This window comes from Podarcis cretensis (genome assembly GCF_951804945.1).
Source record: "Podarcis cretensis genome assembly, chromosome: 12".
In the NCBI taxonomy this organism is placed as follows: domain Eukaryota; kingdom Metazoa; phylum Chordata; class Lepidosauria; order Squamata; family Lacertidae; genus Podarcis; species Podarcis cretensis.
The window spans coordinates 36825841-36849902 of record NC_137181.1 but is presented as its reverse complement, the minus strand read 5'-3'; the positions used below and the strand labels follow the sequence as shown (position 1 = coordinate 36849902).

Sequence of the window (24062 nt, the reverse complement as noted above, 5' to 3'; positions counted from 1 at the left end):
GAACTCCTGCCGTCTACATAGACAGGACTGAGCGAGGTGGGCCAGTGACCTGACTAACGCCACTTTTTATGTTCCTGAGACAAGATGGTGCCTCCCCTGCCCCAATTCCATGTGCAAAAGCCAACCAGACGGGCAGCTGAATCTTACACCAACATCCTCAACTGCACATGATGTTGGTTGATTTGCTTAAAAGGGGAAATACTGTAAATTGGGTAAAACATAAAAAGGACAATTCCTTGGATGCCTAGATCCAGATTTGGGGCAAGTACTCTTTCGTGTTATAGTTTTCCCAGGAGTGATGTATGGAAGTGAGAGCTGGACCATAAAGAAGGCTAATCGCCGAAGAATTGATGCTTTTGAATTATGGTGCTGGAGGATACTCTTGAGAGTCCCATGGACTGCAAGAAGATCAAACGTATGGATTCTGAAGGAAATCAGCCCTGAGTGCTCACTGGAATGACAGATCGTGAAGCTGAGGCTCCAATACTTTGGCCACCTCATGAGAAGAGAAGACTTCCTGGGAAAGACCCTGATGTTGGGAAAGATGGAGGGCACAAGGAGAAGGGGATGACAGAGGACGAGATGGTTGGACATTGTTCTCGAAGCTACCAGCATGAGCTGGACCAAACTGTGGGAGGCAGTGGAAGACAGGAGTGCCTGGCGTGCTCTGGTCCATGGGGTCACAAAGAGTCGGACATGACTAAACGACTAAACAACAACAACTCTTTCGTGAGAGCGCGCCAACAGAGATTTAAAATCACAAAGCGTGCAGCAGCAAAGTAAAGCATGGAAATATAGGCTGTTAGACCTTTAAAATGTCCCCTTCTAAGTTGCTTCCTAAGTTCCCCACTTCTCTTAGCGTAGAAAGAGACCATCCATTAAAAATGGTTTCCTTACAAACTCCTCAAAGGTGACATTCATGTGCTTTCCCATACACCAGCAAGAAAACACAGGCAATATGACTTAGGTTCCAAAATGGTACGAGTTTCTAAAGTATTTGTGTAGAAGCACAAAGATGCATGGGCATAGCTAGGATTTTTGTTAGGGGGGGCAGAACTGATGTGATTGGTCAATTAGTTACCGTAAGTATTTCTGTTGTTTTACTTGATCCTGGGACGGCAGCTGCCCCCTCCCCCCCCCCGCTCACTACGCCCATGCAAAGATGGCTTACTTAAGCCCTGCGGTCCAAGTTTGGAGCATCCAGCTTAAACCTCCTTACTGGTAGGGTCCATACAGTGGAATGTGAGAGTGTGTGACCATAAAGCCTGGCAGAACAGCTTACTCTATGGTATTAACCCCTTGAAGCATTAATTAAAGTTATGTATGTAGATTATATGAGGCTGGATATACAGTGGTACCTCGGGTTACAGGCGCTTCAGGTTACAGATGCTTCAGGTTACAGACTTCGCTAACCCAGAAATAGTACCTCAGGTTAAGAACTTTGCTTCAGGATGAGAACAGAAATCGTGCTCCAGCGGCGCGGCAGCTGTGGGAGGCCCCATTAGCTTAGCGGTAAGTGGTACCTCAGGTTAAGTACAGTTTCAGGTTAAGAACGGACCTCCAGAATGAATCAAGTTCTTAACCTGAGGTACCACTGTATCCCACACTTGAAAGCAGCAGGCTAGCTTAGGGAGCACAGGATACAGTGGTACACATACCATTGCCCAACTGCCTGTCCCTCAGCTTCTGCTGCCTGAGGCAACTGCCTCACTTAGCCTAACTGTAGGGCTGCCACTAGCAGGCAGGAAGAATAACTTGATACAAGGAGAAACCTGGAAGGAGGGAGCAGAGTCCAGAAAGGCATTCTATACAGTAGCAGAAGCAAAGTTTAGGTGAGAACCACAAATAGGGCCATCAACAGGTAATAAAAAAGACTATTTCATAGTTGCAAAATGCTCACAAATCATGATGATGAGTGTTGTCCTAGAGGAAGCTGCCTTATGCCAGGTCTGACTGTTCAACCATCTAGCCTAATACTGTTTACTCTGACTGGCAGAGCCTATCCAAGGTCTCATTCAGGTGCATTTCACATTGCCTGCTATATGTACACCTTTTAACTGGAGATACCAGGGTCCTGTGTAGAAACATGTCTTCTCCTGCAGCCCCAGTGCTTTGGTCCCAATAATTACAAATATTTCCCGCCACCAACACCACGCCACTTTTCTTTTCTTCTTGCTCTACTATTCTTCTCTTTCTCATTTTCTCCCTTTGCCTTCTCAGACCCTTAACTCCAAGTGTGACTCAGGCCCAGTTGGGATAATCAAACAAAGGAGAGAAAAAATGAAATGGGTACATCTGTTGTAGGGTTTTGTTTTGTTTTGTTTTGTTTTAATTCAACCAGAGCAGAAGAAAGACAGTTCCTCAGAATGGCAATGCTAAATCAGTCCATCAGACTTGGAACAGAGATCTAAAAATACTACTTAGTAGGAGGGAAATGATGGCAAAGTCGCTGTAAAAAAAGGGGGGGGAAGGGGAGAGTCCAAATCAAAACGCAACTTCCATCTTCTGAAAGAAGAAGAGGCAACCCAAAAGTGTAACTTGGAAGTGTTGCAATTCAGTATGGCAAAAGATAAGCAGGTTTTGCATTTGAGAAATTGCCATAAGATACATTGCAAATATGATCAGCCGCACTTTAGTACGGAAAGAATTTATTTTCTCCACATTACATGGTGCAAAAATCAACCCTTTTCTTTTTTGGAAAGATCACATTGTGCCTGCCTTTGGATTTGTTCTTTGCCCCCTTGGGGAACATTATCTTTCGGAATAGCTGTTTGTTTTCTCCCCTCCTGCAACTACAAAAAAAAAAGAAAAAAGTAAAATGTGGGGGGAGGGCACACAATTAGCAAAACTGTAGCATATGTGGTAGCATGCTGCCCCCTGGTGTATATTTAAAAGCATGGCAGGTGCTTAGACTCCAAATTGCTGCCTGTCCTGCTGATTGAATTGCACAGCTTCCCAAATCAAATTCACAGGGTGAAGTAGGTTTTTTACTGGTTGAATTCCCTCCACCACAGAACAATCCAAAGAGGTTTCAATACAGTTGCCCACATAGGTGCCAACTCTCTGGGGCCCTGGGTACCCGGGCACCCACAGAATTCCCCGTAAGAGGCTGGGCACCCACACATTTCAGGGCCAGGGCCATGCACGCTGCATGGCACCCATGGACCTGGGCACCCATGGTCGCGGGGCCAAGTTGGCACTCCTGATTCCCCATAAAGCTGATGCATTCTGAACAGATTCAAAGTCCTCCATCCTCTATATTTTTCAGCTGTTAACCCATTGAACCTTCTTGCTCTCTGGGGCATAGGAGCCAACTCCAAGGGGCCAAGGTCCCTTACCCCCTCCAATAAAATACTTGAGGGGGCTGCCACCCCCCAAAGTTGATGAGCATTGGCATTCAAAAATAAGGAGGCTGCAAAGAACCACATCAAAAGCAATGTTTTTAAAACACTTCCAAATTACACACGTCATTTCTATTCACCAATCAAAGGATCACAGCAGTCTTAATACAGTGGTACGTTGGTTCTTGGACTTAATCTGTTCCGGGAGTCCTTTCAACTCCTGAAACGGTTCGATAACCAAGGTGCAGCTTCTGATTGGCTGCAGGAGCTTCCTGCACTCAGTCGGAAGTCACAGAGGCCGTATCGGATGTTTGGCTTCCGAAAAACGTTCACAGACTGGAACACTCACTTCTGGATTTGTGGCATTCGGGAGCCGATTTGTTTGGGAGCCAAGCCATTCAAGTACCAAGGTACCACTGTAGTTGCAGCACAATGTCATCATCCTGAACCAATCAAGATCATTTGGCTCTTCAGATCAGCCCTCATCATAATATCATGTGATTATATATAACCGTTATTCTGTGTCTTTCTTTATTAAGACTTTGACAAATTTTCCTGTTTGTTAAATGCCTTCCAATGTTCCATTTCATCTGCCTACAAAACAATTCAAGATTATTCACAATTGCCATGCCTAGCTGATTCTCTTTCCATGCACACAATGGCCACCATCGAATCTGACATTTTTTCTTTCTTTTTAGTGTTCTGAAATGGACGTTCACAATGTACAGTACCTAAAAGCAGCTAGTTCTGTACTGTAAAAGACAGGTACAGGCCTTTTTAGTTTAGCTAGACCACAGACTCAAAAGAAAATGGAATCATCAAAATACAGTTTTGTGAAATTATTATTTTCTACAATACCGCCTCATCTGTCCTCCACTTATCTGAATGGTTTCTCTTCCCCCCTCCTTAAACCAGGGCTGAGAAACCTGTGGCCCTCCAGATGTGCTGGACTACAGTTCCGACCATCCCTAACCACTGGGCATGCTGGCTGCCCAAGGCTGATGGGAACTGGAATTCAACAACATTTGGCTCTAGGATAGGTGATCCATTTCTGGATCTGGTGCCTCAGGCTGAAAAAGATTCACAACCCCTCATCTCAAGGACTACAAGTTCCCAATCTTTGCCTTAAACCTGAACCCCTGTGTCTACTCACGGTTTCCAAACAAACAAACAACAACAAAAATGCCCTCTATTCTCGTGAATTTTCTTGGGGAGGAATATTGTATTATTCAATCCTCAGCAAAGGTCTCAATCTGCTATTTCGGGGTGGGGAAAAATATATCTTTTACATGTTGTGTTCCCAGTGCTGAGGGAAGAGAATGAAGATGTCATAAATGAAACAGCCCAGAGCACTTTCCGTCAAGGAGCAAAGATGTCCTTTGAAAAACAGAGAGCCCACAGAGAAATCTGGTTCCATCAGTGAAGCATCGCCTGTCATTTCAAAATCTCTTCCTGACAAACACTCACACAGTTTTAAAACAAAATAAAACTTGAGAGCTTACTTTGCCAGCTAACTTTAAAAAGATCATTAGATTTCTATTCGCTTAGACGTTCTGATACATTAGCGCATTTCCAGGGGTCTGATGGCACAGGAGGGCAAATTCTTACGTTATTATCCCAATTTATCTTGCAGATGGGGGCAGACTGAGAAACAGCGCAAGGCCTCCTAATGAGTTCATTGCTCAACAGAGAGTTGAACCAGGGAACATCTATCTCACACCTCAGCACTTACAACCACTTCGCTGCACCCGCTCTAATTGCATGCTTTTTAAAAAAGAAAGAAAACTACCCATATAATTCCAGGAACCTTAGATAGTAGAAAACTAGCTTTCTGCGGTTGGTTGATGACATATTATTGTTGTTGTTGTCTGCCTCTTTAAACACATCTATCTATATACCTTCCTGCCTACCTCCCTATCTGAATTTGAATGATTGACATATGCACCAGCACATCAAGCACTGGCTCAGCTGTTGATCTTGCCCCTCTTCCAATGTACCTCCCACTGAAAACAGTAGATGTGGGAATGGGATGTTGATGGTAACTGTGGTAGAGACAAAGTGTTAAAGCTCCCTTCCTCCATGAAACGATCCTGATCTGGCTTCCTTGTTTCCCCACTGTTGTCTGTATGTTTGGTTTGGTTTCTAACCAGGTCTGCAATGCCAAACCGCACGAAAAATGTCACATCTAGTTTGGCTCCTAAGTTGCCACATTTTTACACAGACTAGGCTCCATGCCTTGAACAACTGCACCGGAAGGGGAACTTAACTGGTGAAGTCTTTGCAGTTTGCTTCATCTCCATTCTGGGAAAAGCCTCACACAGAGTTCTAGGCCCCAAAGTAACAGAGAGTCAGTGCACTGTCAGGATTATAGGTAAAGGTAAAGGGACCCCTGACCATTAGGTCCAGTCGTGGCTGACTCTGGGGTTGAGGCACTCATCTTGCTTTATTGGCCGAGGGAGCTGGCGTACAGCTTCCGGGTCATGTGGCCAGCATGACTAAGCCGCTTCTGGCAAACCAGAGCAGAGCACGGAAACGCCGTTTACCTTCCCGCCGGAGTGGTACCTATTTATCTACTTGCACTTTGATGTGCTTTCGAACTGCGAGGCTGGCAGGAGCAGGGACTCAGCAACAGGAGCTCACCCTGTCACGGGGATTAGAACCGCTTACCTTCTGATTGGCAAGTCCTAGGCTCTGTGGTTTAACCCACAGTGCCACCTGCATGCCTAGTTTGCCAGCAAATGGAAGAGCGAGGCCATACCTACAAAAGATGATTGGCTGTGTAAACTAAGCGAGTTCATAGAAATGGCAAAGCTGACTGCCTGTATCAGAATGCAGACAAACCAAGACTTAAGACTAGAATGGCAACGCTTTGAAGAATGCGTGGACAAATATTGCTCCATAAAGAATATGTGTCAGGGGTTCAGGAGCAGAAGCACAGGGAAGAGGGGAGATGGAGAGCGAAGGGGAAGAATCTGAGGGCAGCGTAGGAGAAGATGACAGTGGCCCGAGAGATTCCATGAGCCTCTCCAGCGAATCGGAAGATTCACAGAAGGGGGCGCCGGTGGCCAGAGCAAGGGGGGTCCCAAGGGGGACACCCCAGAAGCAAGGGGCCAGCGGGGACTCCCAGAGCAGCAGTTGGAAATCAGGACCAGCTTCCCCACCAGAGCATAGTGGGGGGGAAGAGTCACAGGTATCGGGAGTAGCGTCTCCCCCAGCAGGGAGAGGAAAGGAGTCAGGGCTGACCACGCCTCCATCGGAGAGTCAGACAACGGAGGGGAGGTCAGATCCGGCCAGTATCCCGGAAGAGGGAAGCAGTGACAGAAGTAGTGTAACGGTCAGGAGGAAGGTCACTGGGTTGGCGCGAGAGGCAAGTTCAAATGTACAGGAGCGCGGGACAGCAGAGAATGAGGATTGGGAACCGGGTCCTAAAGCCCGCCGGAGGCAGGGGGAGGAGCTAAGCGACTCAGCGTCAGAGGAGTCCAGAAAGGGGAATGCCCCAGCGGGCAGGAGGACCCAGAGGAGAAGAGAGCAGCGGAAAAGGTGGAGCAGGGCTAGGATCTTAAACTGGTGTCAGAGGGGAGGAGATTCAGATGGGACTTCGCCGATCTAGGGTTTAAGACGTAGGGCTGCGCGCTACAGCTTTAAAATAGAAATTGAACTTCAATAAAGACTTTTGTACATTACAACAGCCTAGTGTTGGTCCTCTGTGAGCTGGGACCTAGAGGCAGCTCTGACAATATGTCATTATGTTTAGATTAAAGGAATAAAGCGGAAAGAACAACATTATCTAGGAATATTAAAGGTAAAGGTAAAGGTACCCCTGCCCGTATGGGCCAGTCTTGACAGACTCTGGGGTTGTGCGCCCATCTCACTTAAGAGGCCAGGGGCCAGCGCTGTCCGGAGACACTTCCGGGTCACGTGGCCAGCGTGACATCGCTGCCCTGGCGAGCCAGAGCCGCACACGGAAACGCCGTTTACCTTCCCGCTGGTAAGCGGTCCCTATTTATCTACTTGCACCCGGAGGTGCTTTCGAACTGCTAGGTTGGCAGGCGCTGGGACCGAGCAGTGGGAGCGCACCCCGCCGCAGGGATTTGAACCGCCGACCTTTCGATCGGCAAGCCCTAGGCGCTGAGGGTTTAACCCACAGCACCACCTGCGTCCCTTATCTAGGAATGTTATAAAGAGATAAAAATCCAAAATCTAAAGAGTGCAATGATTAGATCTAAGTTAAAAAATAAGGAAGCCATGGTGTGGCAGAGGGAAGTCGAGGGATGTGCTGGTGGGAAGGGATTGGGGGTGGGAAGGATTTATATTTGTGTAAATAATAGTGTATTTTTGTGTGCTTTTGTTTGGGTAGGATGTACATTTCTTTTGCTCTTCTTTCTTTTTGTATTTTAAAAAACTCAATAAAGAGAGAGAGTGTGTCAGTGCACTGATGGAAATCATGGGAGAACTTCAATATGGCACTCGGCTGACTGTTCCATCAGTGCAAGCTTTTCAGTTTACCAGATGGGGCAATACCCCTGTCCTCCTCTGTGCACTGTTCTGTGGAGGTCTCCCACCACTCCCTGAGCCAATTTCAGGGGCATGATGGTGCCACATGGATGGAGGAGTGGGGGCAATTCCCATTTACGCAAGTGGAAGACCTTGCACAGGGCTTCTGTTGATGGGACTTGCTAGCTAGGTGAATCCCATCCCCCTATAATAATAATAATAATAATAATTTATTATTTATACCCCGCCCATCTGGCTGAGTTTCCCCAGCCACTCTGGGCGGCTCCCAATCAGTGTTAAAAACAATACAGCATTACATATTAAAAACTTCCCTGAACAGGGCTGCCTTAAGATGTCTTCTGAATGTCAGGTAATTCTTTATCTCTTTGACATCTGATGGGAGGGCGTTCCACAGGTCGGGCGCCACTACCGAGAAGGCCCTCTGCCTGGTTCCCTGTAGCCTCACTTCTCGCAATGAGGGAACCGCCAGAAGGCCCTCGGCGCTGGATCTCAGTGTCCGGGCTGAACGATGGGGGTGGAGATGCTCCTTCAGGTATACAGGACCGAGGCCGTTTAGGGCTTTAAAGGTCAGCACCAACACTTTGAATCGTGCTCGGAAACGTACTGGGAGCCAGTGCAGATCTCTCAGAACCGGTGTTATGTGGTCCCGGCGGCCACTCCCAGTCACCAGTCTAGCTGCCGCATTCTGGATTAATTGCAGTTTCCGGGTCACCTTCAAAGGTAGCCCCACGTAGAGCGCGTTGCAGTAGTCCAAGCGTGAGATAACCAGAGCATGCACCACTCTGGCAAGACAGTCCGCGGGAAGGTAGGGTCTTAGCCTGCGTACCAGGTGGAGCTGGTAGACAGCTGCCCTGGACACAGAGTTAACCTGCGCCTCCATGGACAGCTGTGAGTCCAAAATGACTCCCAGGCTGCGTACCTGGTCCTTCAGGGGCACAGTTACCCCATTCAGGACCAGGGAATCCTCCACACCTGCCCGCCTCCTGTCCCCCAAAAACAGTACTTCTGTCTTGTCAGGATTCAACCTCAATCTGTTAGCCGCCATCCAACCTCCAACCGCCTCCAGGCACTCACACAGGACCTTCACCGCCTTCACTGGTTCTGATTTAAAGGAGAGGTAGAGCTGGGTGTCATCTGCATACTGATGAACACCCAGTCCAAACCCCCTGATGATCTCTCCCAGCGGCTTCATATAGATGTTAAAAAGCATGGGGGAGAGGACGGAACCCTGAGGTACCCCACAAGTGAGGGCCCAAGGGTCTGAACACTCATCCCCCACCACCACTTTCTGAACACGGCCCAGGAGGAAGGAGCGGAACCACTGTATAACAGTGCCCCCAGCTCCCAGCCCCTCTAGACGGTCCAGAAGGATGTTATGGTCGATGGTGTCAAAGGCCGCTGAGAGATCCAGCAGAACTAGGAAACAGCTCTCACCTTTGTCCCTAGCCCGCCGGAGATCATCAACCAGCGCGACCAAGGCAGTTTCAGTCCCATGGTGAGGCCTGAATCCCGATTGGAAGGGATCCAAATGGTCCGTTTCCTCCAGGCGTGCTTGGAGTTGTTCAGCAACCACCCGCTCAATCACCTTGCCCAAGAATGGAAGATTTGAGACTGGGCGATAGTTGGCCAAATTGGCCGGGTCTAAAGATGTTTTTTTAAGAAGCGGTTTAATGACCGCCTCTTTCAGCGGGTCTGGGAAGGCTCCCTCACAGAGGGAAGCATTCACCACCCCGCAAAGCCCATCGCCCAGCCCTTCCCGGCTCGCTTTTATCAGCCAGGATGGGCAAGGATCAAGAAGACAGGTGGTCGGTTTCACTCGTCCAAGCAGCCTGTCCACATCCTCGGAGGTAACAGATTGGAATTGATCCCATATAACAGGACCAGACAGAACTCTAGCACTCTCCCGCCCTGGCCCTGCTCCCACTGTGGAGTCTACTTCCTTCTGAATCTGAGCGATTTTATCTGCAAAAAACTTTGCAAAAGCATTGCAGGAGATCTTGGGGTCCCTACCAGGCCCCGGTGATACAGGTGGTTCCGATAAACTGCGAACCACCTGAAAAAGTCTCCTGCTGCTGTTTTCTGCAGATGCAATGGAGGCGGCGAAGAAGGCCCTCTTCGCCGTCGCCATTGCCACTTGGTAGGCTCGACGTTGAGCTCTAACCCGTGTCCGGTCTGATTCAGAATGAGTTTTCCGCCACCGGCGCTCTAGCCGTCTCAACGATTGTTTCATCACCCTCAGCTCCGGGGAGAACCACGGGGCTGTCCGGGCTCCATGCAATTGGAGAGGGCGCTTCGGAGCCAGACAGTCAATAGCCCTGGTTAACTCCGCATTCCAGCGTGCCACCAGGGAATCAGCTGAAAGGCCATCAACTTGGGATAAAGCATCCCCTACCACTCTCTGGAAGCCAATTGGATCCATTAAGTGGCGGGGGCGGACCATCCGAATCGGTCCCACCTCCCTGCGGAGGGGAAGGGTTGCGGAGAAGTCCAGTTGCACCAGGAAGTGATCTGACCATGGCACTTCTTTTGTTTCGCTTTTAGTTAATGTCAGATCACCAACATCCGTAGAGGCAAACACCAAGTCTAAGGCATGTCCGTGGCTATGAGTTGGGCCAGACTTATTCAGGGACAGCCCCATGGAGGCCATGCTTTCCACGAAGTCCCGAGCTGCCCCTTGTAAGGTCGTGTCGGCATGGATGTTAAAATCCCCCAGGACAACCAAGCTAGGTGTCTCCAGGAGTATATCCGCCACGACCTGAAGCAGCTCGGGCAGGGAATCCTTGGTGCAGCGGGGAGGTCGGTACACCAGTAGGAATCCTGTACTGCCCCTATTGCCCAACTTCCAGAACATGCACTCAGAAAACTGGGTCTTCCCAATAGGACGCCTGGTGCAGACTAATGACTTCCTAAAAATCGCTGCAACCCCCCCTCCCCGCCCACATGACCTGGGTTGCTGTGCGTAAGAGAAACCTGGTGGGCAAGCAGCGGCAAGGACAGGCCCATCTGCCTCATCCAACCAGGTCTCTGTCCCACATGCCAGGTCAAATCCTCCATCCACAATCAGGTCGTGGATGGCAGTGGTTTTATTCATCATTGACCTGGCATTGCACAGCAACACTTTCAGGTCATGTGGGTTTCCCTTGCTGATTACTGTATCCTTCCGGTCAGGACCAGACCTGGAGGCAGGGATAGTCCTCAAACAACGACTAAACCTGCCTCCTCGGTAATGACATGGTCTGGTCTTAGCATAACTCCTCCTCCTGCCCGTGATCACTGAGATCGGGTGTCCCAATACATCTCCCCCTGTGGAACCTGCCCCACCCAATCTATTGGCTGAGGCCCACTCCCAGGCAGCCATGACCCTCCCCCTTAAAAGGCAAAATACAAACTATATAATAATTTAACAGAATAATAATAATAATAAAACAAAATAGAACAAAACAAAACAAAGCAAAACAAGGAACAATAGTGCTGACTCAGTGCTTATCCCACCCCAAGCAAAAATAAAATAATGAAATAATATAATATTATAAAAAACAACAACCACCATTTAAAGTGCTGCAGGTATATTATAAGGGGGAAGCTAGACCTCCATAATTTCCATCTTTTAACAATAACACACCCTTATTTAACCACATCAGAAGGAAAATCGTTTGCTGGATCAAGAAAATAATAATAATAATAATAATAATAATAATAATAATAATAATTTATTTATATCCCACCCATCCCCAGGCACTCTGGGCTTCTTCCAACAAAATATTAAAATGCAATAGACCATCAAACATTTAAAGCTTCCCTAAACAGGGCTGCCTTCAGATGTCTTCTAAAAGTCTGGTAGTTGTTTTTCTCTTTGACATCTGGTGGGAGGGCACCACTACTGAGAAGGCCCTCTGCCTGGTTCCCTGTAACTTGGCTTCTCACAGCGAGGGAACAGCCAGAAGGCCCTCGGTGCTGGACCTCAGTGTCCGGGCAGAACGATGGGGGTAGTTTGAAATCTAATTTTCCACCTTATTTTACTTAGTTTATCTCTGGGCAAACTATGTCTCACATCTATGATGACATACATTTTCATGAACTTGAGTCTATTTCATCCAAAGCACCTTTGGAATAGCTGATACAGGATGTTTGCCAGACACATTTCTAAATGGCATTTTCCCTGATATATACATTTTGCAATCAATGATCCCTAATAGAATGCATTTTTTGAATATTACTTGCATATATATAGAAATCTGCACACACCTTCTCCTCAGTATACACAGTTTTGTACACATTATTTGGTCAAAGAACTGTGTCCCAAAATTCAGAGAAGTATGGGTTTTTAAGGCTAGCTGTGCTTCAGTTTGCATATTTCTTGGGGAAAGTGTGAATTAGTTAGGTTCATGTTAAAATCTGAACAGAATTTCTGCCTAGGAGCACACTACAATGCAATACAGTGGTACCTCGGGTTAAGTACTTAATTCATTCTGGAGGTACATCGGGTTACATACACTTCAGGTTACAGACGCTTCAGGTTACAGACTCCGCTAACCCAGAAATAGTGCTTCAGGTTAAGAACTTTGCTTCAGGATGAGAACAGAAATCGTGCTCCGGCGATGCAGCAGCAGCAGGAGGCCCCATTAGCTAAAGTGGTGCTTCAGGTTAAGAACAGTTTCAGGTTAAGTACAGACCTCCGGAACGAATTAAGTACTTAACCCAAGGTACCACTATATTCTGTTGCATGTCCCATTAGTTCACCTACAATAGCTTCTATACAGATTGATGATGGAAAGTTTTCATGGATTCTAAGTTCAATACAATCAGCACCCTTATGAAACATCCAACAGTGTGAACGCAGGGAAAAGAAAAGCCATAGGATTCAGTTTCTGTCCAAAGGCACAGCAGCATAACTGGGCAATGCATCATACTGTAAAATAAATAAAGACTGAAGTTCAAATTCTGGACTGAGCTTCCCCTGTCCAATCGTGCTAAGGCACAACATGCCCATCAACACCGAATGTGGCCTTGAGAAGACAAAATTGTTCCCCATCAGCAATTTGCTCCCCCCCACCCCACTAAACAAGAAACCACAACCACATGTGGCGATCTTGCCATAGATAATGGTGAAGAAAGCCTCTTGGTTCCGAGCAAAGGACCACTGTGATGAGGAGAAATCTAATTCCAAGTAGAAATCTTTCTACTTGGTTACCACACAATTTAATCCTGACAGTGTACTGGCCTTGAAAAATGATACCCCATCTCTTAAGGATTGAAAGGTGGCAGAAATAGCAGCAATTCTCTGCTTTGGACTAAAGCAATTATGAGCTCCTCACAAACTCAGAGACCAAAATTGATTTTCTTTTCTAGATTATCAAGATGTGGGAGTGGGGAGGTCAAGAATCCTGACCCCGTCTTGACCCAGCAGATTGGATTGTTCTCAAACTTATTCAATATTGAAAGGAACTGTTTAGCGGAGGAAAGTCTCCTTTCTCATTCTTTGGTTCTTGAAATGTTAAAGGTATTATGTTCTTCCCCGCCACATAATGGTTCTTCATTTCCGATGATACTGACAGATGTTTGAAGAAGCTTCTTTTCAAAGGAAGACAAAATGCCATGGTGGGTTTCACTCAAATAGAGGTGTGGAGTTTAGCAGCGGAATATCAACTCTAATGGCACTTTGCATGATCCACAGGCACGATTACTGCCCAAGTGTTCATTCATTTCAATGGAACTTGCTGTGCAAATTCATTTAAAATGAACAGAAGCTAGACAAATGGCAGTTTGTATTGGCTTCTGCCTAGGACCCGTTTTTTCAGATATCGCCAGTTCAGTTAACGTGTAACTGATCTATGCTATTAAAGTATATGCTATTAAACAGTTACTGCGTAGCTGACCTATGCTATTAAAACTGATCTATGCACTGTAATATTTATATACAACTTTCTCTAGAGATACCCAAAAACAACACACATCAAATTTCATGGGAACCAGATCTAAAAGAAGCATAACCAAAAACCTTCTTATAGAGTTTAAATGTTGCTATATGGAATCAAAGTTTTCCCGGGGACAATGTATTTTATCCCAAAAATCTTTTCAATGCCTTATACAAAGTTAACCTGTTTTGCCACATAATCACCAGCTTAGCAGAGCAGCAAGTACTTTAAATCTTGCAGAATATAGCCTTTGTCTTAACAGGGTTTAGTGTAGAATGAACAGCATTGGAGATGGGGACTATTACTATTCTTATCTGCAGTGATATTATTTTCTGAATACCATTTGGAGTGTTTTCATCCTAGGGGCCGATTCCAGAGAATCTTACTCCATTTTTATTTGTTTTCAGAGAGAGAAAGGATGCAGAAAAAAATGGATAAACAAACATCAAAATGTTAGCCTGATGCATAATTTCCTCTATCATCTTCAGAATAGCCACCACATGACACCTACTTGTAAGTCTTTCAGTTTGAAATCCTTTGTTCTCATTGTCTAGTAATTGCTGTATTTGGTTGCAATCCTGGCCCTGGCTGCTGCCTGGTGGCAGTTAATGCAGTTGTGGGCCGCTGTAGCATCCATAGCAGGGGTCAGCAACCTCAGACCATGTGGTGGGCTGGACTATATTTTTTTTGGGAGGGGGGAGAATGAATGAATTCCTATGCCCCACAAATAACCCAGAGATGCATTTTAAATAAAAGGACACATTCTACTCATGTAAAAACACGCTGATTCCCGGACCGTCCATGGGCCAGATTGAGAAGGTGATTGGGCCGCATCTGGCCCCCGGGTCTTAGGTTGCCTACCCATGATCTATACCCCTGCAATGCAAGCCAGCCAGCGGGGAAGCTGGGGAGCAGGAAAAGCACTGCACCAGGCAATTGGACCCATCCTGATGCCATTCTGGCAAGTGAGGCTGGATCAGGGTCCTGGCCTGGCTCAGCCACTCCCTACCCACAATGTGATCCATTTTGGGGCTTGCTACCAGTTGCACGGGACGCGGGTGGTGCTGTGGGTTAAACCACAGAGCCTAGGACTTCCCAATCAGAAGGTCGGCGGTTCAAATCCCCAAGACGGGGTGAGCTCCTGTTGCTCAGTCCCTGCTCCTACCAACCTAGTAGTTCGAAAGTGCAAGTAGATAAATAGGTACCGCTATGGCAGGAAGGTAAACGGCGTTTCCGTGCGCTGCTTTGGTTTTGCCAGAAGCAGCTTAGTCATGCTGGCCACATGACCCGGAAGCTGTACGCTGGCTCCCTCGGCCAATAAAGCGAGATGAGCGCCGCAACCCCAGAGTCGGCCACGACTGGACCTAATGGTCAGGGGTCCCTTTACCTTACCAGTGGCACTTTAGTCTGTTCACACATTTCCTTGAGAATGCTGGAGCTCTGCTGTGGCAGAATGTCACTGGCGTCATGTGCATAGCTGCCCTCCCCCATCAATAAAAATCAATACAGATCTGAGGTTCTGCCCCCGCCCCAGCAAAAGTCCTGGCTATGTCCATGACTGGCATCATTCCTCAGGCAGAAGATGGAAAGGCTGAGTGGAGGAAAACCATTGCCCAATCTACAGGCATCCCAGCCTGGTGGATTGCCTGAGACAGCTCCCATAAAAAAAGCTATGGAATATTTTTGTGTATGGCATATATTACCTATTACATAGAACAAGAATAACTAAAGAGCCTGAACCCTCCCCCCCCGCCCCCACTTTCATCTCCTCCCAATTTTAATTATATGGGACTTCATCAAATTCTTCCTGCATTTTTACTTGAAATGCATCTTCGCCTCTTTTCTAAAATTCTAACTGTGAAATTACAAATCCTGAGCTTTAGACTCACCTTTGTATCATTGCTCATACCAAAGTTGTGTTCAAGAAAATTCTGCTGTAATGCGTGGAGGACTGAGATGATTACAATTACTTGATATAAGTACTGCTATAATTGCTATGATTGAGATAATTAATCTATTATTAGTCTTCAAAGCGGCAGTGGGTGATGAAGTGACACAGTTCTCTGAGGAAAAGAGATGGGAACCAATGCTGAATGGTGAGGGTTATGTTAGTTAGCCGCTTCTTTCAGAAAAAGAAGAAAAGGGGATGACGACACACTATGGCAGTTTATCCACTGGAAAAGTACTGCAGAAGAGCAACTTTCTGCTCACTCACTTTTTACAAGGCATCTGCATGATATTTTGAGCAAAATCTCCTCCTCGCATGTTTGCCCTTGTTCACTTTCCCTGTTCATCTTTAAAACTCAGGAGATCCATCTTTTTTTTTAACCTGTTGGAAGAGATGTTCTATTTCTCCAGGTATAGATGGCCTATTACATTGCTATCCTGGTTGGTTATGGTCTGCATGGATTGCTCTCTAGCCATTTCCCTTTTTTTATGGTCCATCTCACCTTTCAACTCTTATCACTTTAACCTTTCTTTTTCTAAACAGCTTTGTCTTTGTATCAGCACCCAACCACCCCAAGGAAAAAACTGGAGCTGGGCAAACAGGACTGGCCCCCGTGTGGATGTTATCTGGAGTCCAGGAGACTGAAAGCAGAGTTGCTATTCCACTTGCTGCTGAAAATAGAGCAGGAATTATTGGGTGCTGCTAAATCATCAAATTGAGGAAGCACCTCCAATTTACTAGTTGCAATTAGTTATACTGTGCTGTTATTTTGCATGGCTTAGCTGGAGAAATTCTTTTTATTCATATGTGTGTGTGTGTGCGCGCGCGTGTGTGTGTGCGCGTGCGTGCATATAGATAGATAGATAGATAGATGATAGATAGATAGACAGATAGATAGATAGATAGATAGATAGATAGATAGATAGATGATAGGCATCATACTTATCTTGGCTCTGTTGTGGCTCTGCATTTCATCTTTCTCCAACACTCCCATCGAAAGGTGTAGGATAGCATAGGTTGCCAGTGCCCAGGGCCACACAGAGGGGAGGAGGGAAATGGATGGAGTACGTGTGGACATTCAACTGCCTAACAGCATCCATATCACCCAGGAGATCACAGCCACAGAGATAAGAAGAGTTTTCCCGTTGTCTGGAGATGTCACTTCTTGATTCACATGGCGAAGCCGTTTTCAATGGAGCCCAGCAATGGAAGCACACAGCTGTATCGAGGCAGCACCAGGTGTTGAATTTTTGTGCCCCTAACAATCTTGGACCCAGAGGAACTGCCCCTGTGTGTGTCCCCCCATGCTACACAACTGCTCCCATCTCACAACTGGTGGTGACTGCTGCCTGTCTAAGAGCGACCAACAACCTGAACATCTGCTCCAGGTTTCTGTGCAAGCCAGGCAGACAGTTTAAGCTTCCATGAGGCTCTATTTAAGCAAACCCCACTGTGCCATTTTCTCTCCCACTTAAAAGAAAACTGTATCAACAGATGTACAAGAGTAAACTCTGTTACTCAACAATTTGATCCAGAATAAGTCCATCCAAATTCATAGGAAAGGATTGCCATATTGCCCCAAGAAAAAATCCCGACAAAGTTGTTGAGCTGGACCAAAGTTGTTGAGGGTTTTGTTGGCATCTGTCTGTCTTAGGAAATAATGAAGGAATGTGCCTTTGGTGGTGAAGTTAGATTTAAATTTCCTTTATTGATTAAAAATCATTAATGTGTGGTCCATGGTGATCCTTGTTTGTTAATTATCTAGAAATGCTGAGCTGTTACCCAAAGATATGTTATGCATCTGTCCAACTGGTTTGCATAGGACACAGCCTCTGTCTGTACAGAAAGTCCTGGGATTTAGACTTCTTTATTCTTTGCTGGTTCCAAAGTAGCTGCTTTCAGTTTATGGTGTGAATCTCAGACATTACCCCCTTTCCCGCCACAGTCTTATTTATGAGGCAGAAACCAGATCACAGCAATGAGTGCTTCCTACTTCCAGGAAATCCCCTGAGCTCTATTTTCAGACAGCGACTGTGGTTAATTAATGATTTGCCAGCTGCCTGTGCTAATTCTTTAGCACTAATATGGACAGATCAATTGTGCAGCTCTCAGGTTCTGCTTTGCCTTTGAGCTTAACTTAATCCAGATCCTTGTAAATGGGAATCACATTTTAATTGGTTTAACTTCAGCCTTCCGGATGGAGTGTAAAGGCAGATCTCATTTTCCTCATCCCAAAAATGCTTGCTTTGTGTAACACCTCATCTGACAAAGAATTCTGGAGAACTCAAAAGCTTGTGTAGTATTTTGCAACCAGCTGCCAACTAACGGTGGATTTTGGAGCTCTCTCCAATCACATTGTTGGTTAAGTCACTTCAAAATAAGAATGGGTTTATTTCTTTTCTTTTTCTTGTCTTAAAAATAGTCAAGCAGTTGTGGACACGCTTAGGCCAAGATGTTCCAAACTTTATGTGGCTGTTGTAGCCTCAGATAGGCACACTTGTCAGGTTTGCAAACTTGTAATATCTTATGTTGGCCAAGTCAACTGTCTTCTGTAGAAAGTACTGGGATGCAACTAGTTTGCACTGGGGGCTGATGAGTCTGCATGGGAAAGAGTAGACTGGACTTTAACCTGTGTTGACTCTGCCTCAGGTGTTAGACAGATACTCTTAAAATTGCCTCCCACATTTCCTACTGTCTTCTTCCTCAGCCTTACCTTGGAAGGGCCAAGCTAAGACATTTTAGCATCTGAAGCGAACCACAAAATGGTGCCCCACCTGCACCACTAGGTAAGAAGGAATGAGTGAACATCTACATCAGGAACAGTGGTGGGAGGAGAACAGCAGTGCCTCCTACTGGCCAAGAAGCCACTGTAGACATGGAATTGAGGCAGGGCTGTTGAGCACACTGCAGCTGCTGCTGGCCCTATGGCGGTGGCAGGAGCAAGTGATGCATTCCTTGGAGACCAGATCTGCTAACTGTGTGGATTCTGCTGCCTAAACCAGTCTCCTCAACTTGTTTCATGGGTGGGCCGGTCCTATCTCCTATGAGCAAAGAGAAAGCATGGCTCTTTGTATCTGTCAGGGGCTGGACTGAGGAGGAATGGTGCCCCCCCGAACCTTCCTGAGAACAGGAGGACAGTATAGATTAAGAAGAGTGGTTTGCAGAAGGACATAGTTCAGAGACTGCAGAGGGGAAAAGCTGGGAAATACTGGAAGAGGAACAGCAGGAAGAAGAAACACCGGGGGAGAGACAACTGACAGATTTAGTGTCTTTGGAGAGCATTCCTGAGCCCCCCCCCCGACTAGGCATGCATTAAGAGTAGTAGAACAAAAAGCTCACAGGCAGAAAGATCATATCAGCCAGTGCAGGGATGAGGTAGGATAAGAGAGATGGCAGGGGTTGGGCTTTACTCGAAGCAACGCCATTGTTGAATAAGGACTACATTCCTTTGTCTCTCTCTGTGAATACTGAATGAATTATGTGGTAAGGACTCTTCGTGTAATCTGCTTCTTTGGCTGCCACCAGGGAAGGGGTAGGAATCCCCGAGCCTTGACAGTATCTCCACATTAGTTTGTTAAGGATCTTTCTTATCAAGTGTGTATTTTCTTTGATAACCTTTGCTTTCTTATTGTGATGGACTCAGATGCTGAACCTGACGAATACCAGCCTGCACAGGATTCCCTGCCTCCAGAACCAGTTGAGCTGAGGCATGAGCCTGAAGGGTCCTCACCTCTGCTGGATCCTCAGGTGCAGGCTCCACCTGAGTCTGCTCTGGCCCCTGAGGTGATGGAGGACCCATTGCCTGCAGTGCTCCACTCTCAGCCCCATCAGAGGAAGCTGAGGTTGCCTCTGGGTCCGGTAACCCTCCAGCCTCTCCTGAGCTGCAGAGGCTTAGGGCAGAGAGGCGGAGGGAACTATGTTCCTGCAGGAGGAGTGCTCGCCTCCAGGCCAGGAGAGGCAAGTCACCTGAGGATTGGGGCCGCCCTATGCCTTGGGGCAGATAAAAGCCAGCCAGCCCCAGCCCCAAGTTGTGGGAGCAAGTTTGTAGGTTGCCAGTTCCTGCCTGATCCCTGTCCTGCTTTCCTGCCTGTGCTCCTGACCTCCCCTGACTCCCTGCCCAGCACCCAGCTTCAGCTTTTACGGACTGCCTTCATATTGCACCTTCAACCTCGGACTGGACTCGGACCTCGCCTCTCGGTTAACCCACGGGACCAGCACACTTATTTTCCAAACTCAGTATGATTACATCCAGGGTAAAGTATGCTCCTCCAACAGAGATTCAGTGTTCGTTTAAGCTTTTATGGTACATGTTAACTCCAAACACTCTCCATCTTCTTAACACAATTTCTTGGGTAGCATTCAGGTTCATAACACATACTTTTCACCCAGGCTTGCAAGTAGGATGCCGCATAAGCAGAAGTTTCTCTTGCACTGAACAGCACATTTGTGCACCACCCTACTTATTTATCCATAAAAAATATTTGAATGCTACCATTCATAAAAAGTAGTTAAAGCATAGAAAACAGATTGCCCATACCCTCCAACATTTATCCAATGAAAATAGGGACACCCTAAGGAAAAGCAGGACATTCCGGGATCAAATCAGAAAGTGGGACAGCTTTTCTAAATCAGGGACATCCTTGGAAAATAGGGACACTTCAAGGGTCTGGATTACAACCATACATATATACAACAAAAACATTACTTTACTGGAGGCACTAATGGAGCTGTGTAGTTCTTAGGGCAATATGAAAGCCTTCTACGGTTAGAAAACAGATTGTGGTGAGAGAGGCAAATACACCAAAATACATTTCACATCATAAAATCACACAGATCAGCTTCGTTTACCAATATGATTTCTCAGAAAAGTCTTGTTTACTTGTGTTTTTAAAAAGGAAGACATTTAGCGAAAGGTGGTTACCCTGCCTTTTAAAAATATTATTGTCTTTCAGTTTTTTCTTTTTGTTTTATGCTGGTTTTAATGTGTGTATATGTGTGTATTTATTGTTATGAGTCTTTTTGATTTACTTTGGTTAAAAAAAGGAAAAGACTAATAAGTTTAATAAATAATAATCTAGAGAGATAAAAGGTCGCTGCTGCTATAAGAATTAAGCGATGTCATAAATTATCTCTTCTAAGGCCCAAGGGTGTGAGGAGTGGAATACAGGTGTGTCTGTAGAGGAGGTCTGGCCAAAAGGCAGAAATGACATTCTCTATGGTAAGAGAAATCCTTTCAGGACCAGGGGTGCCAACTTGAATAAAGTATTGGGGGGCCCAGGTAAGCCCCACCCCAAGGAATTGATCACATGACATGGCACATACACATCATTTGAATGGGAAATCCCCTCACGTCTCGCTAATCTCTACAGCTCAGTTATTATTATAGTTAACGAACGTAATAGACACAAAAAGTACTGTCAATGACTGTGAATGCTTTTCCACAACAAATTACACGATATTTTATTAAACAGGTTGAACAAATTGATAATGGCATTAAACAATGTGGGCGCTTCTCAAAAATTATAGTGCAAAGGGTGCATTCTCTTTTCTTCATGTCCTGGAAGGCAGAATTGCCAAGTACAAAGAGGCTACAATACTATACAAACTTTTCTGAGCTTAGGTCTCATTGAATTCAATGAGATGTATTTCTCAGTAGGCATGTCAAGATTTGCACTGTAAATTAACTGTAAATTACATTTACCTTGTGTAGTTTGACCAACTATCAAAATGTACCGTATTTCAATCAGATTTTAATGGGAGCTATGTACTGGAGCTTCCTCAATAGGCATTTTTACCAACTATGTATTTGTACCATACTATTCTCCAAGTAATGTAACTTTAATCTCTATTATTAAACTTTTGCATTAACTCTTAAATTAATTAAAGAAATGCAATGTGATTAGTTTTTACTTATTTTATAGAAACAATAAACCCATGTGAAACAGAAAAGTAGTTCTATAGAAAAGCACGTTTAATATGTGTTAGTTCATTTCCATATAACTGTATGAATCTGAACTCAAAGGCTTCTGAACAATCAGGGTCCTTTCTTCATTTTGTAAAAATGCTTGCTTAAGGAAATATATTATATTTGCAGATTATATTAGAAATATTTCAAAGTAAACCCCATTGAAAACTTGTAATATGCATAGGATTGTTGCCTTTAGAATTCTACAGAACCCTACAGGTGCCTAGAAATACAGTATGTTTCTAAATGGAAAAAAAAAACAAGAACCCTAGTGCTCTGTCTTTGAACAGTATTAATAACAACAAAGTGCATTAATATAAATTTGACTTTATTTTTTTTTACATTATCTTAAGTTGTACTGTTTAAGTTTGGCTCTCTTGGCCTCTACACCCATTGCTTATTACTATCAATTTCGAAATTAAATGTGTAAAATTACCTGATTTAAAATGAGTCAGGAAAAAGCGTGTTTGTTTTTTTCAAGATATGCACAACAGAGACGATTTATGCATGAAGCACCTTGAGCAACTAACGCACTATATGAATATCAAATCCTTATCGATACCATAATCTGTTTCAATCTGTTTAAACTGGCTTATTCCAAAATGTTATGTCGCCCGCCGTTTGCTGGATATATTTTTGCTGGATATTTTAAGCGATAGCATTAGTTGGGCAGTGTTTAAAAATAATAATTTAAAAGACAGATGAATTAAACGTATTGCTTATTATTAGTATTTTAGAGGTATTTTTCACAGCTGGATGTGACAGATATCATTAGCAAGAATCTTTAAACTAATTCTGGCGTTTTCCTGAATCGCGATTGGCTGGCTCGACGAACCCTCCCACTACAGCCTTCACCAATCCGTCCTGATCCTCCTTGGCGAGGGAAGCAGAGGCGGCTCTTTATTTGCATAACTAAAACATCAGCCTTGCTTTCCACAGACGAAGCCCCGGATGCAAAACAGGCGTACACGTCACACCAACCAGCATCGTTCCTGCCGCAGAGCGACGGCCACACCCACCTGGGCGTGACCAGCGCCTTCTATCCGCGGGATGTTATTTGCATGCGGCTCTCCTATTGGCTACTCCTCGAGGCCAAAAGGAGCGTTTGCCAAGTGACGTTCCAGAGAGGAGATCGGATTGCTACGAGCCGGGAAAGACTCGAGGCCACCCCGATTGGGCAGCTGAGCTGCTGCGTCACGGGGAGGGCGGTGCGGTCGAGTCAAATCAAGAGTCGGGGCGGGGGAGAGAACAATCGCCGCCTTCTGTGACGATGCGCCAATCAGGGCCGTCGAGCGTCATAAAATTCTAAGCAGATAAACTCGGAGCGCCTCCTCTTTATGCATATACAGTAATGGGCGGGGACCAGAGTTATTTATTCCCTCCCTGCGAGGCTTTCTGCTCGAAGCTGCCCTCCTTCCTCCCGCCCCCTCGTTAGAGGAGGAGACACACGCTGTAAATATATTTTCCCTGGACTTAATTGCCGCCCATTTGTCCCCAAACCGTCCAGACTTTCCTCCCCCCCCTCCTCCCCACACGCCTTTTCTGTCTCCGCCAGTCCCACCTTAATTGATCTGATGTGTGGTCCTGACCTTTTTAGCTCCGCTTTCTGTAACTCAACGCCTCCCCCCCCCCATCATTATTAATAAAGTACAAGATCTGGAACTGATGGAAACAATTAGTCATACCCACCACGCGACTTTTTTTTTGGGGGGGGGGAGTGTTGCTAATCTTCCTAATCTTATTAGCTTAATGAGCCACGCAAAATGCAGGAAGGTTTGTTTCCTACAGATCAAAGGGAAATCGAAACCCATTGAGGTTTTCTTCCTCCCTACTATAAAGGAATTCGTCTAATTCTTCCAGGGGTCGGTGGGAACAAGAGGAGACCGTCCAGGAAAATGTTTTAAACCCTGCCAGTTGTAATGGAGGTGTCTTTTTTTGTGGGGGTGGGGGCTGCTTCCCGCGGATGCATTTATCCTACAAAACGTTTCCACCCGCAGGTCAATTGCCCTCTGCGGATGGCCAGTGAGTGCGCCTCGGCCCGCAGCGCTGCGAGCTCGTAAAACGAACCAGATGCAGTTAAAACGTTGCATATGTACAATTTCCATTCGGTGTGGTGGGGGGCTCTGGACAGAAAGGGCCCCGTCTTGGCAGCAGCACTCGTCGCCCTCGGAAAAGAAAAGAAAAACCTTGAAAAAGAAAAGGTGCTCCGCTTGTGGGGTCTATTACCTTCCATTTGCAAAAGCTCTCTGATTTATCAGATGCTATCTCGGCGGATGCCTTAGACCCGCCTTCAAAAGGCTTCGCGGGCATCTCAGCTCGGTGTTGCCTTTCCATATCCTGCCTGCGCTTTAAACTAACAACAGCCACATAAAAGGGGA

The 24062-nt window shown here is 45.9% G+C and overlaps 2 long non-coding RNA genes across 2 annotated transcripts; one reads left to right on the top strand and one right to left on the bottom strand.

Moving 5' to 3' along the window:
• Positions 1-2631: 2631 nt before the first annotated feature.
• LOC307199933 lies at positions 2632-16499 on the bottom strand. The gene is made up of 2 exons (XR_013832271.1): positions 15661-16499; positions 2632-2792 (listed from the first exon to the last, which is right to left on the bottom strand). It is a non-coding gene; the product is annotated as an uncharacterized lncRNA (long non-coding RNA).
• A 1813-nt stretch (positions 16500-18312) lies between these two features.
• LOC307199777 lies at positions 18313-23484 on the top strand. The gene is made up of 3 exons (XR_013832188.1): positions 18313-18505; positions 20859-20937; positions 22424-23484. It is a non-coding gene; the product is annotated as an uncharacterized lncRNA (long non-coding RNA).
• The last annotated feature ends 578 nt before the right edge of the window (positions 23485-24062 follow it).